The sequence below is a fragment of the Amblyomma maculatum genome, chromosome 5 (assembly GCF_055883805.1).
Source record: "Amblyomma maculatum isolate TAMU_Amacu chromosome 5, ASM5588380v1, whole genome shotgun sequence".
In the NCBI taxonomy this organism is placed as follows: domain Eukaryota; kingdom Metazoa; phylum Arthropoda; class Arachnida; order Ixodida; family Ixodidae; genus Amblyomma; species Amblyomma maculatum.
The window spans coordinates 55,351,796-55,364,743 of NC_139348.1; the positions used below are offsets into that span (position 1 = coordinate 55,351,796).

The window sequence follows — 12,948 nt, forward strand, 5'->3', positions numbered from 1 at the left end:
AGGCAGGTTAAATAAAAGAAAAGAAAAGAAGAGGCCGAATATTCTTCTGAGGTCATTGATCAGTCGATGCAGCATATATATCTACAGTAATGAGGGGCTCAACATTGCAGCTGGCCATTTTGCGCTTGTTTGTAGGAAGAACCTGGCACAATTGTGCTCATTAGTTTCTCCCTGCTGACCGCAGCATTGTAAATATTCACTTTTACACAAAGAGGGCCTTATTTTTATGCTTCCCCAGTCGAAAAAGACTTCAGAACTGTGTCGAAAATATGACAACATATCCTGTAGTTCTGTCATAACCATCAGATTTTTCTGTAGTTATGAAGTACTTTTCTGTAGTTCTGTAGTTTCTCTGCAAGATATTTTTGTTGTTTGTTGTTCTATAGCACTTTTCTGTTGTAACTAGAGACATTTCTGATGTTACTACAGAATGTTCTGTTGTCACAACAGGCTTCCCGTAGAAAACCGCACAGAAATTCTGTCGTAACATCAGAAACTTTTCTGTAGTTTTTTTCGACTGGGTCAGGTTACCAAAACAATTTACAGGAGGTGAAAAAAACAGCCCATATTGCCACTGCGAACGTCGTCAATTTTCTCAGCGACGCGTGAGCAGCGGGAGCTTATATCTCGGAAAAACGTTTGAAAACGAAAACAACCGCTCGGAGACTTTCAGCGGTGCCCCTGTAGGCGGCGCACGGGGCGTATAGCCGTCAATTAAATAACTTCATAACGGCGTTATCAAAAAAATAAAATCCTTTCTCCGCTAGAAATCCAACCACCATCCCTTGCATCCCCCGCCTAGCGCTTTAACCAACTTGCGCTACGCCCAGGTCCATGAAACACGCATCATAATTCTCCTTTTCTGCCTACAGGCTGTTAGTAGAGATAACAATAACGCTGCAAGTAATTATAATGACAGTGATGCCATTAGCAATGATAATGACAGTGTGTTTAGTGATAATGATAATTAGACCAAATGTGATGCTCCATGTACCCCAGCAACGCTTAGGCTTTTGCATTTCTGCAGTGTACATTCCACAGTGTTCTCTGAATTTTTCTGCACAATAGATAAACATGAACGATATACCATCACGATGTCTACCATTTCTAAACCTGTTCTGATGTGCTCTCAGCACCATAATAGCTTCTAACCATCAGAGAATATTCAATTTCCTCACCTGCCAAGATAAGGTGATCTATGTCCGAACCCTTTTTTATATCGCACAACCCAGTACTTAACGTGAAGGGGGACTGTATAGTACCAATACCATGATCTAGATACAACGAGCCGATCAAACCTAAATTGGCTACATTTGTCTCTTGGATATCATGAAACCTTTTAGAACAATAATATGCTGAGACACCGTACCGTAGAACGCCTGTATGCACGTGAAGAGGTTTCGAGCCTGAAATTAATATGCTGCATAACAGTTAACGTGATTTGCCTTGTGACACCCATGTCTTTATATCCCTGCACATATATAGTATAGGGTGATCTTCAGAGTTACGCTTACGTAATTCGACAAAAAGAAACTTTATATCAACTAATACATTCCACTTAGAATATCATTGCGTAACCATCAATCGGTAGGTATTGCTGAATCGTCCATTGAAAAACTTGGTTTGAGCTCTGTAATTTTAAAAGCAGCTTTTTCCAGCCCCTTCTAGCGCAAAAACTGTTTCGTGACTGACTTTGGCTGGGGACGCTGAGGTCTGCGAGTTTCACCGGTGATGTGGCAGTAATACATTGACTGAGAAGGTACGATGGCAAAGAAGCTTGCATTTGAGAACAATATGGATGTTGGACGTGCCGCTGGCAGCCCTCATAGAAATAGGTTAATCGCAGCAGAGCTTTTGGATCATACCAGTTGAGAAACTGCTTCAAAACATGACCGGAGTTCGTTTGCATTTTTCGGGTGTTTATGAATTATCGCAACCTATGGAAGCACTCAGTACAAGCTTTTTGCTATTGCCGTCATTGCCAGTTGGAAATAAATGTTTTCTCTCCTTTTTTTAATCTTAATACCCTATAAGGGGATTATCTTAATAATTTTAGCCGCTCAAAGTCTTCAACTAATTTTATTTTCCATAATGATTGTGCATTTATCAACAATCAGAAGGCTTGAAATTTAGACAGTTTCCTTTATAGGCCGCGGGTAACGCCACCATTCGTAAACTCCCGAATTTTGGTCAGTCAAAAGCACCGTTTATTGATAATTGGGCCCTATGGGATGTTCCGCAACTGGTATTATTGAGGAGCTCTGAATCGCAACACATGCGCTAGGGCCTGGAAACGTACCGGTATAATGCTGAAGATAACCGGATGACCAGAAAATTGAGGTCGTAAAAGAGGGAAAAGGGAAGTAATGTCCTTGTATACGGGCTTCTTGGAATTCATTGCACAAATAAACAGAATATAAAGCACTTTTTTATCTCCTCAGTGCCTAGATGGGCGAGTCGGTTATTCTTAGCCAAAATGGTCGGCGCACCTCTGACGCTGCCGCTACTCATAGGCGAAAACATTGAATGCTATCACTAAAAGCTTAAAAATGTACGTGTGCGCAGCAGAACACTGGGTTTAATGCCAATATATTCACTGCTGGCTCAATCGCTGGCTTCAATAATTCCCTACGAGTTAGCGAGAGTACCCTCGCAACGCGTAGGCACACACAGTCGAACGAAACAAAAACAAAACAAGTAAAAAACACCAGTAGAGCGCTGAACTACCCTGCGAAACAGCAAAATAATATAGAGGATATTTTGCACAGAACCTTTTGCTCTTCTCCACTTACTGCCTCTTTATTGAATTATGTATGAACGCGCCAATCATCGGTCCTCATAACGCATACTGATCCGGTTTCATGCTACCAAGATTGAAATTGAAGTAATATAGTATCTTCGCTGGTTAGGAAGTTTCGACACTGCCCTCTGCAAAGGGTTGCTCCGGATTTTCGCGTTTAGCGTCAAATACTCGCGCGATATGCTGCATGGCCAGAAACTCACCCTTGAGAAAATGCGCACTGAGGAAATCGACACATTCAAAATTGTTCAATATATACTAAAATATGCACAGATCCACAACATCGCTGGCAACTTTCGACAATTAGAAACACGCACCAGAAATCCAGTAGAGGCAGTCTTCGACGTAAGCTCAAAAACGTGGAGGCTTCGGTGTGTAGTTAGAGGTTTGAATGCAAAGAAAAGAGCAGAGGCAACCCAAGCGCCGTTAGATTCCACAGTAAATTCATCGCGTAACGTCATACTTGCCATTTCAAAATGTCGCAATTTTCGTGTCGTTTCGCGCTCATAGACGGATCGTGTGCAAAACAACTGCGTGCCTTCAGATTTCGCAATGTACAACTGTCTAAAGAAATAACGCAGTGAAAGTACTACCACTTTTCCAGCAAGCAGTAAAGAGTCCGGAAGCTCTGAATAGAAAACTCTGCGAAATTCGACTCAAACTGTGTAGGACATTTAGCATTTAGCCATTGTTTAAGGCTTGATATGGAGACGCGCACATTTCGGTTTACTTGTATTGGGCTTCGTGCATAGATTCGGAATGCGAAAAAAATGTTTTGTTATGTGTAAGCAAAGACGTATATTCAAGTGGATGCTGCACCGTACGGTTGAGTCCACTGCCGAATTTGTAATGTCGCCTACTATAACATAAAACCATTTTTATTTGTAGGTAACCACGCCTGGGGAGGGGGGGGGGGGGGTACTAAGTAAGACAATAAAGAAAAAGAAGCAGCTATGCGCAGCGTAACTATAGCGTTTTTTTTTCACTTCTTGTAACTCACGAAGTGCAAAAGTGCTTGACGTGAGAACCTTTTACATATTCGATTTCTTAGAGAGAAAGAAATTTGTCTATGCCTTTGAGCGTAGGTAGGTGAAAAAAAATTGAACCATGCAAGTTTTTCTTATTCAACAAAAAAAAAAAAAAAAAAAACAAAATACATGCCCTCACTGCATTGTTACCAAGAAAACGTTATCAAAATATAAATTTAAACCTTAAACAAATTTTCTGATTACCACCAAACAGTTTATACTTGTTTCAATCGGTCAGCAAAGAAAGAAGAGTGAGGCCATGAAGGAATTATAATAGACAACAAAATAAGTGTTTTCATATAAAACTAATAAGTAGGCGATTAAAATAATTTATATATAAATTTAACTTCGCTGATTCAGTCTCTAAACCTCAATCCGAACAGTTTGGTCTCAATAGTTGTGCCACGTCAGCGCTTCAGGAACACAGCTTTAACGCTTATCATAAATATGCAATTTAAAGGCCTTCATGTATTTTTGTAGTGCTGATCTAAATAACAAATCTACTGCTCAGGTTATGAAAGCGGTATCAAGTGAAGTGAATAAGTTTCCTTCTGATATATTTGATCCCCAATTGAAAGGCTATTTAAAAATTAAAACAATACCATGCAATAAATAGTATTATGCATCTTAGTAGTAATAGCAACCTTAGCAAAATGCATGGTTTATGGATGTAGAAAAGAACGCCTGTTTAGAACATTTGTTATGCCCTCATTTGTTTAATAGTGGGTCTAGCTAAGATAATTATATTGCGATCACAAATAAATCCACACTTCAAAAAAATGTCAGCTCGGGTGTTGTATTTAATGACGCTATAAACGCTTCAAAGGTAAAAATGGACAAATATTGTTTATGACAATAGATTATTTGAAAACAATGTTATCCGACTGAGTTTGAATTTACTGAGTATCATGTCCAATTTATTATTTTCTGTTCTCGGAAAGAACAGTGGATTTCATGCAACATGACAGTCATATTTTATACTGCGCTGCATTGACAACACCAAAAATCTGCAAATAAAAACTTTATCCTCCATCTTGGCGCCCGATGCGGACGCATGTGCGCGCTGCTCTCAGCCCATTCGTGGTAGGCAGCAATTTTAGCCGAGCGCGTCTTGCAAACAGCGTTTTCACTGCAAATACATCAACATACAGGCCGAGGAATACAACATCCTCATGGAATCCGGGGCCAGCAAGTACAAATGTGTTCATTGCGTGAAGCGGCGTGATCCTTCGGCGGCTGGGCTTATCTGCGGAACCAGCGACACGGAAACGCCCCCCGAAGCGCAACGCTCTTCCCTGGATTTTCAATACTCAGATTCCGTCAGTGCTTCCTCGAGCGTTATTTTAATGCTACGAGAAATGGCCAGTCGAATGGATGCGTTAACGGAGAAGGTGCGCGGCTTCGTGCGGAAAACGCGCTCCTGCGTGAATCTTTGAGTGGCCTGAGTGCATCTGTTCGTACCGCCAGCCAGAGTGAGTGCTCGAATTCTGACTGCTTGGAATCTCGCAACTACGCTTCAACTGTGGCGGTAAATCTTCCCGCTGGAATGTCGGCCCCTCCACTGAAGCCTCCTGCTCAGGACCAAAATACTCATCTGCCACGTCCATCGAAAGTTGTGAGCCATCCACCTCGTCCTCGAGCAACGTTTGGCACAGCTAAGCGGTCCATGCTTAAAGTAGCGCCCAAACTACCGGCGAAGAAAAGCTTATTTGTTTCTCGCCTGGACCCGACAACAACGGCGTCGGACATACAGGAACTTTTGGCGGATACAGCAGGTGACAAGGTTGTTATTTGCACGAAGCTGAAAATGAAGTACGATACATATTGCTCATTCCTCGTTTCTCTGGGTGAGCATTTATTTGAACGTGTGAGCAATCCGGAAGTGTGGCCTGATGGTTGCTTATATCGCCCTCTTTATGGAAAGCTGTGGTCCTCACGACGGTTCGATGACTCTAACGGTGCTCTAGCTACATCCGAAAATGCCACAGGAAATTAAGCTGTATTACCAAAATACGAGAGGGCTTCGAACTAAAAGAGAAGCTCTTCCCGAATGCATACAAATGTGAGTATAATTATTATGTGTCTGACGGAAACGTGGCTGAACTCATCATATTCAAGTGCGTCTTATTTCTCAGATGTGTATGCTGTCTTCAGGGCCGACAGGGTCTATTCTGACAAAATTAAATACGGGGGCGGAGTTATGATAGTCTGCCGTTCTGTGCTAAATGCAGTCCAGTGCGTGAGATGGTATCAGAAAATTTAGATACGCATATGGCAATTACCTTAGACTGTACAATAATCTTCAGGCGTACGACTGGCCAGAATTGCTTGATATCGAGGATGTAAACAAAGGCTTTGAGCTATTTCCATCATTGTACAGGTATAATGAAAACATCTATACCACGCCGTAAATCGAAGAAGTGTAGATTTCCTTGCTGGTTTTTGCGCGATTTGAGACATTACTTGAAGAAAAAACAGAAGTATCATAAACACTACGTGAAATCAGAAAGTGAATATTGGTACCAAAGGTATTTATTGTGCAGAAAAAATTGTGAAAAAAATGATTGCACGTGATGAAGCCGAGTACCACAAACTTCTTGAACAGAACTTTAAAAAGGAACCAAACAGTTTTTGGGATTTTGTGCGCAAGCAACGAAATGATAAGGTTAGTGCTGCTGTGATTAAGACGCGCGATGGTATCTGTTTTAAACCACAAGATGAATGCCAAGCTTTTGCTGATCACTTCAGCTCTTGTTTTGTGCGCCATGATAACACAACTGCTATTATCACTTTTGAAGACAGCGCTGACTGTTTGGCTTATGATAATGTTAGCGAGCATGGGGTTGTTTTGGCGATTCAGAAATTTAACCAAAACTTTCAACAGGAGTTGATGAAGTTCCCAGCTTTGTAATCAAAGGATGCGCTGTCATTTTTGGCCCAGTTTTAGCACATTTGTTCAGCTTATCGTTGCGAATTGGTGTTTTTCCTTGTCATTGAAAATTGTCAATAGTTGTTTCTGTATTCAAGTCGGGCGATGCTTGTGATGTGAGTAACTTTCGACCTGTGTCACTGATTTGTTATTTTGCGAAAGTTTTTGAAATGGTTATGTACGAACGCATGGGCTCATACTTCAAGCAGAAGATCTCAATTCTGCAGCACGGTTTTTTAAAAGGTCGATCTGTTGTAACGAATTTATGCAGCTTTCTTGATTATACTGGCCCACATGTATTTGATCGCGGTCAGGTAGATGCAGTCTACTTTGACACGATCAAAGCTTTCGATATGGTTTCCCATGAGGTACTTCTGATGAAGATGGAAAAATACGGACTTTGCCCCATGTACTATAGGTAGCTCAAAAGCTACCTTGGCAGCCGCCGTAACATGGTCCGATTTTCCGGCTGTGTGTCCAACGATTTTCTATCATCCTTGGGAGTGCCTCAAGACTCCAACTTAGGACCGCTGTTGTTTTTAGTATTTAATAATGATTTGCCGTTACATGTCAAGAACTCGAGAATTTTGCTCTTCGCAGATGATTTTAAATTATTTCGTAATATTGAAGATATTGAGGACTGCCGCCATTTGCAAGCTGACATTAACAACGTCGAGAAATGGTGTTTGTTGAATCGCCTACAGTTGAATATTAAGAAGACTTCCGTCCAGTCTCTAACTAGGAAACACGACACAGTTCAGTTTGATTATACACCTTTGGCGAGTCAGATTTCTCGTGTGGCCCATGTACGAGACCTTGGTGTTGTTGTTGTTTCAAGGCTTGATTTTAGATTGCATGTAAATTCAATTGTGTTACGCGCGTTGAGACATATTGGTCTTATCTCTAAATTAACAAAAAAATTTCAACGGCACGAATGTCTACGCACTCTATAGTGTGCCCTAATGAGACCGCGTCTTGAGTTCGCATCAGTAGCCTGGAATAACGTATCTGCCACCTATTGCACAAAGATTGAAAATGTCCAGCGTAAGTTCATACGCATCTTTTACGATAGATATATCGGACGCCGTCGTTTCTACGACTACGATTCAATCTTGGCAGACCTCAATATGTGCACTCTTGGCGATAGGCGACTCATACGGGACATGCAGTTTCTGCAAAAAAGCTGTGCGCGGTTTCATTACCTGTAGAACCTTACTGATGTCACTGAATTTTCGTGGGCCGCATGCAAAGGCTGCAAAATTTTTTGGCACATTTTATCCAGATTTTACAAGAAAACTGTCAAATCACTCGTTTACAAAGCCTGATAACAAAATGTTTATTAACATGGACGTATTCGCCTAATTGGTGTTTTAATGCCTGGTTTTAAATGTTTTTAAGTGGTCATTCTGATGTATGCGACCTAGTGTGCGCTCCTTTAGGCCACTTGGCTTTTGAGGCACACTCAAATAAACTTTATCTATCTATCTATCTATCTATCTATCTATCTATCTATCTATCTATCTATCTATCTATCTATCTATCTATCTATCTATCTATCTATCTATCTATCTATCTATCTATCTATCTATCTATCTATCTATCTATCTATCTATCTATCTATCTATCTATCTATCTATCTATCTATCTATCTATCTATCTATCTATCTATCTATCTATCTATCTATCTATCTATCTATCTATCTATCTATCTATCTATCTATCTATCTATCTATCTATCTATCTATCTATCTATCTATCTATCTATCTATCTATCTATCTATCTATCTATCTATCTATCTATCTATCTATCTATCTATCTATCTATCTATCTATCTATCTATCTATCTATCTATCTATCTATCTATCTATCTATCTATCTATCTATCTATCTATCTATCTATCTATCTATCTATCTATCTATCTATCTATCTATCTATCTATCTATCTATCTATCTATCTATCTATCTATCTATCTATCTATCTATCTATCTATCTATCTATCTATCTATCTATCTATCTATCTATCTATCTATCTATCTATCTATCTATCTATCTATCTATCTATCTATCTATCTATCTATCTATCTATCTATCTATCTATCTATCTATCTATCTATCTATCTATCTATCTATCTATCTATCTATCTATCTATCTATCTATCTATCTATCTATCTATCTATCTATCTATCTATCTATCTATCTATCTATCTATCTATCTATCTATCTATCTATCTATCTATCTATCTATCTATCTATCTATCTATCTATCTATCTATCTATCTATCTATCTATCTATGATCCTTATTTTACCGCGAAACCTGCAAAACAGTATTTGTTGTTTTTAACAGCCGCCGGCATACGGCCTTATCACTCTGATACTGGATCGCGTAGCAGTTCCATATTCTTCGTTTGTTAATGCTCGATGTCGCGAGTCACACCTTTACCAGTTTTCGTTGTAGCGCAAGATGCATCGAGATCTATCCCGAAGATTCCGGCCACTCGTGTGTCTTTCTACAATTTTCCAGCCTGTGCTGGTAGCTGTTTGCGACGTTATCTAGATTGTTCTGAGCAGCCTTTAAATTGAGCGTTGACGAGTGTGACGGGCATTCTTTGTCCGACGACCGACGAGCACGTTTGTTGCTATCGCCGCCGCCGAGTGGCATCACCTTGAACTCAAAAAGACCGTCCGGTGTGATGAATGCGGTCTTCTCGCGATCTCTTTCGTCGACCTCAATTTGCCAATATCCGCTTTTCAGGTACATCGATGAGAAGTACCTTGCATTGCAGAGCCGGTCGAGAGTGTCGTCGGTGCGGGGAAGCGGGGAGACATCCTTCCTCGTTATGCTATTCAAGCGTTGGTAATCAACGCAGAAGCGAAGTGTGCCGTCTTTCTCCTTCAACAAAACGACTGGTGCCGCCCAGGGGCTGTTCGATGGCTGGATTACGTCATCACGCAGCCTTTCCCCAACTTGATCGCGAATGGCCTGGCGTTCTCGCGGTGATACACGATAAGGGGTTTGGCGCAGAGGTAGGGCATGCTCTTCCGTTATTATGCGGTGCTTGGCCAGTGGTGTTTATCGTACCTTCCATGACGATGAGAAGCACTCCCCGTAGCTTCGAATCGGACTGAGAATCTGGTCTTTCCTGTTGTGGGTCAATGCCGTGTTGATGTCAGATGTGGGCTGACGGAATAGGTCTGGTGCGTCTTCCACCGTTTGGTCGTGGAGGGCGAATACATCTTTGAGGTCCACTAATTCGTCGAGAAAAGCGATTATCGTGCCCTTGTTGAGATGCCGGTGTTCTTCGGCGAAGTTTGTTACCAGAACCTCAGCTTGACCTCTCCGGAATTTTGTGAAACCTCTTGCGATGCCGACACCTCGTTCTAAGAGCAAGTGGATATTTCCTTCGACGATGAATTCAGCGGTTTCGATGTTTGCGCTACCTACGCAGACTGCGATGCTTGATCGAGACGGGACAGTCAATTCTTCATCGATGACGTTTAGGGGGATGTGTTGCATCGACGTCGTCGTAACAGGAATGGCTTTGTTTGCAGAGAGCTTGATGAGCTTCGATCGCAGGTCGATGATAGCCCTATGTTCATTTAGAAAGTACATGCCTAAAATCACGTCGCGGGAGCACTGCCGCAAGACCACAAAGCTGGTGGGGTAAGTACGCCCATTTACGGTTATTCTGGCAGTGCACCGTCCCGATGGAGTAATCAGGTTGCCACCTGCGGTGCGAATCAGCGGGCCATCCCAAACGGTAGTAACTTTTCTGAGCTGAGAGGCTAACGGTTCACTAATGACTGAATAGTCAGCTCCGGTGTCTACTAGGGCAGTGACTCTGCGACCATCGACATCAACTTCAAGGTCGCTTGTTCGCGCCCTCGCATTGCACTCGTGTGTCTTTCTACAATGTTCCAGCCTGTGCTGGTAGCTGTTTGCGACATTATCTAGATTGTTCTGAGCAGCCTTTAAATTGAGTGTTGACGAGTGTGACGGGCATTCTTTGTCCGACGACCGACGAGCACTTTTGTTGCTATCGCCGCCGCCGAGTTGCTTAGTTCTTTTGCGGGCGCAAGTCCGCCCCAATAAGGAGTTATTTCAGTACCATCACGCCTGTGTTTTCTTTTGGCGTGTACGGCCTTGTCGCCACTACGTGACAATATCAAAACAGTGTGAACTAGTGGCGGTGCTTTCCTTTTGTTCAACGTCCTGGGAACGTAGCTTGGGGCATGTGAATAGTCCGTCTCGCTGGGAGAGAAAGTGGCGACTGCGAACATGGCCTCCGAGATCACACCCGCGCGCGTGTTTCTCTCCGGCTGTTCTACTCGGCGCGCGGCATGGGTTGTAAGTTTGTCAGTTCCTCCAGGCGCCACCAGGTGGCAGTGCGCACCTATGCGTCGTAAGGCTCTCTATTTTTTTAAAGGTAGCGACAGGTCTTGATCCAGCCGCCCCTCCCTCCGATAGGCCGGTTGGGTGCACGTGACCTCTTCGCCGGCAAGCTCCGCCCAAAGGCTCCAGCGGTGCTCGCTTTGCCGCTGAAATGCACTGCGATCTGCGCATGTCAGCGTGATATTGGCCGATCAGTTAAGCAAAAAGTACTTCACACACCTCCATTGCATTTTTATGAGTGTACATGCACTGCCTAATGCCCTAGCTAACGCAAGAATTACATCTCTGAACTCAAATTTTGGAGTGCACGCGTGACATGCGGCTGCGTCGGGCTGCTGTGCTTTCGGCGGCCGGTACCGTGTGAATGACGCGAAAAAGTCATTTTCCATTCCTCACGGTGACGGTAATTCCAACAGAAGGAAGCTATGGCCTCATGAGATCGGGCGTAAGATTTTTAGGGCCACAGAAAACACCCGACTATGCGCAGTGACGTCTGTCTGCTTAAAAAGACGTTCGCTAGCCCGGGATGACCTTTGTTTGGGCATATGCTATTTCATCAGCAAAATATCAAGGACGCTATGACTATGTAGCCATTGCTTGTACTGTGGATGTCTAGTGAAAAGTCACTACCGTTTCGCGTCCCCTTACTTTCCCCGAACAGATCAGAACTGCAGTGTAACGCGTGGAATCAAAGGTGTCAAAATGCTCAGAATGAAAAGGCAATGCTTGATAATGCTTATTATGAAAATTTAATCCGAGCAATTCATCAGTTATATCAGTTCATCAATTGATATAAATGGAAAATGAAACATTGGAAAAAGAGGAGGGTGCAAATGTGTCATAATGATCAAAATGGAAAGTCAATATTTGCCTATGCTAAATATCTGTGTATATATGTAAAAAAAACACGTTGTATATTAAAAAGTGTGAATACACCCGTGTGTGTGAAACGCTACTGATCTATTCTTTTGACGGAGGAGTCTCCGTGGCACCGAATGCAAACAAGTTCTGCTGAACGCGAACAGGGACTTGTCAGGTTTCAAGAGGCGGCATCCAAACTTATTGGTGGCATTATTGCCCGGCAGGCTATAAGGAAGACAATATAAAGCAAATAAAGAATACGCATCGTATCGCATCATACCAGATTTTTGTTTGTAGCTGTTGGAAGATACACATGCGTTGGCAATGCACAGCTGCCGAGAAACTCACTTTTTCTCCAAAATAAATCTCTTGAAATACTGTGTAAATGAAATAAACTTCAGCCAAAAAAGTGTGTAAGATGAAGTATACCCGAACAGTTACAAACGCAATGACGCGCATATTGCATTAGAGCTCTATGCGCTACGACGTTCCCAAAAGTTGCAGAAAACTCGCAGTCTACTTAAGTTTTTAGTAAGGATCCGAGCCCAATACGTTACTCAAATATGGTTTCTACTTCAAGTTCGCTACTTATTTCAAAGCATAAGTAATGAGCAGTTTCTTAACAGCTGCTCTGAGGCGAACGTTTCCGAAGAATGAGCTGGCACGTTTAACGCACGCGTTTTTTTTTTTGGCGTTTATGCTGCACACGCATGTTCAAGTTATTATTCCTATCTTTTGAAGCTTTTTGAGCAAGATAGGACACAAATCTGCTGAATTAAGCAGTTTATGTGTGCACCGAGCGCGGCTTCATGAATACGCGGTATGCACGAAAGACGCAGTCCCGTGGACCCTTCGAGAGGGCGCTCTTGTAGTTGTCGCTACCTTTAAAAAAATGGAGGAGCCTTAATAGAGAGTTTTAGCACTGCGTACGTAAG

General features: G+C 42.3%; 1 protein-coding gene and 1 pseudogene across 2 annotated transcripts in view; one reads left to right on the plus strand and one right to left on the minus strand.

The window, feature by feature from the left end:
* Positions 1-3,233, minus strand: part of LOC146188341 (uncharacterized) — a 142,735-nt gene extending 139,502 nt beyond the window's left edge. Inside the window, exon 1 of one of the 2 annotated variants that reach the window (XM_084603731.1) lies at positions 3,118-3,233. The gene's annotated coding sequence lies outside the window, so the exon portion shown is untranslated. Of the gene's footprint in view, positions 1-3,003 lie in introns of both variants that reach the window. The other variant, XM_084603734.1, reaches the window with a different exon arrangement.
* A 3,629-nt stretch (positions 3,234-6,862) lies between these two features.
* Positions 6,863-12,948, plus strand: part of LOC146188344 (uncharacterized) — a 26,295-nt pseudogene continuing 20,209 nt past the window's right edge.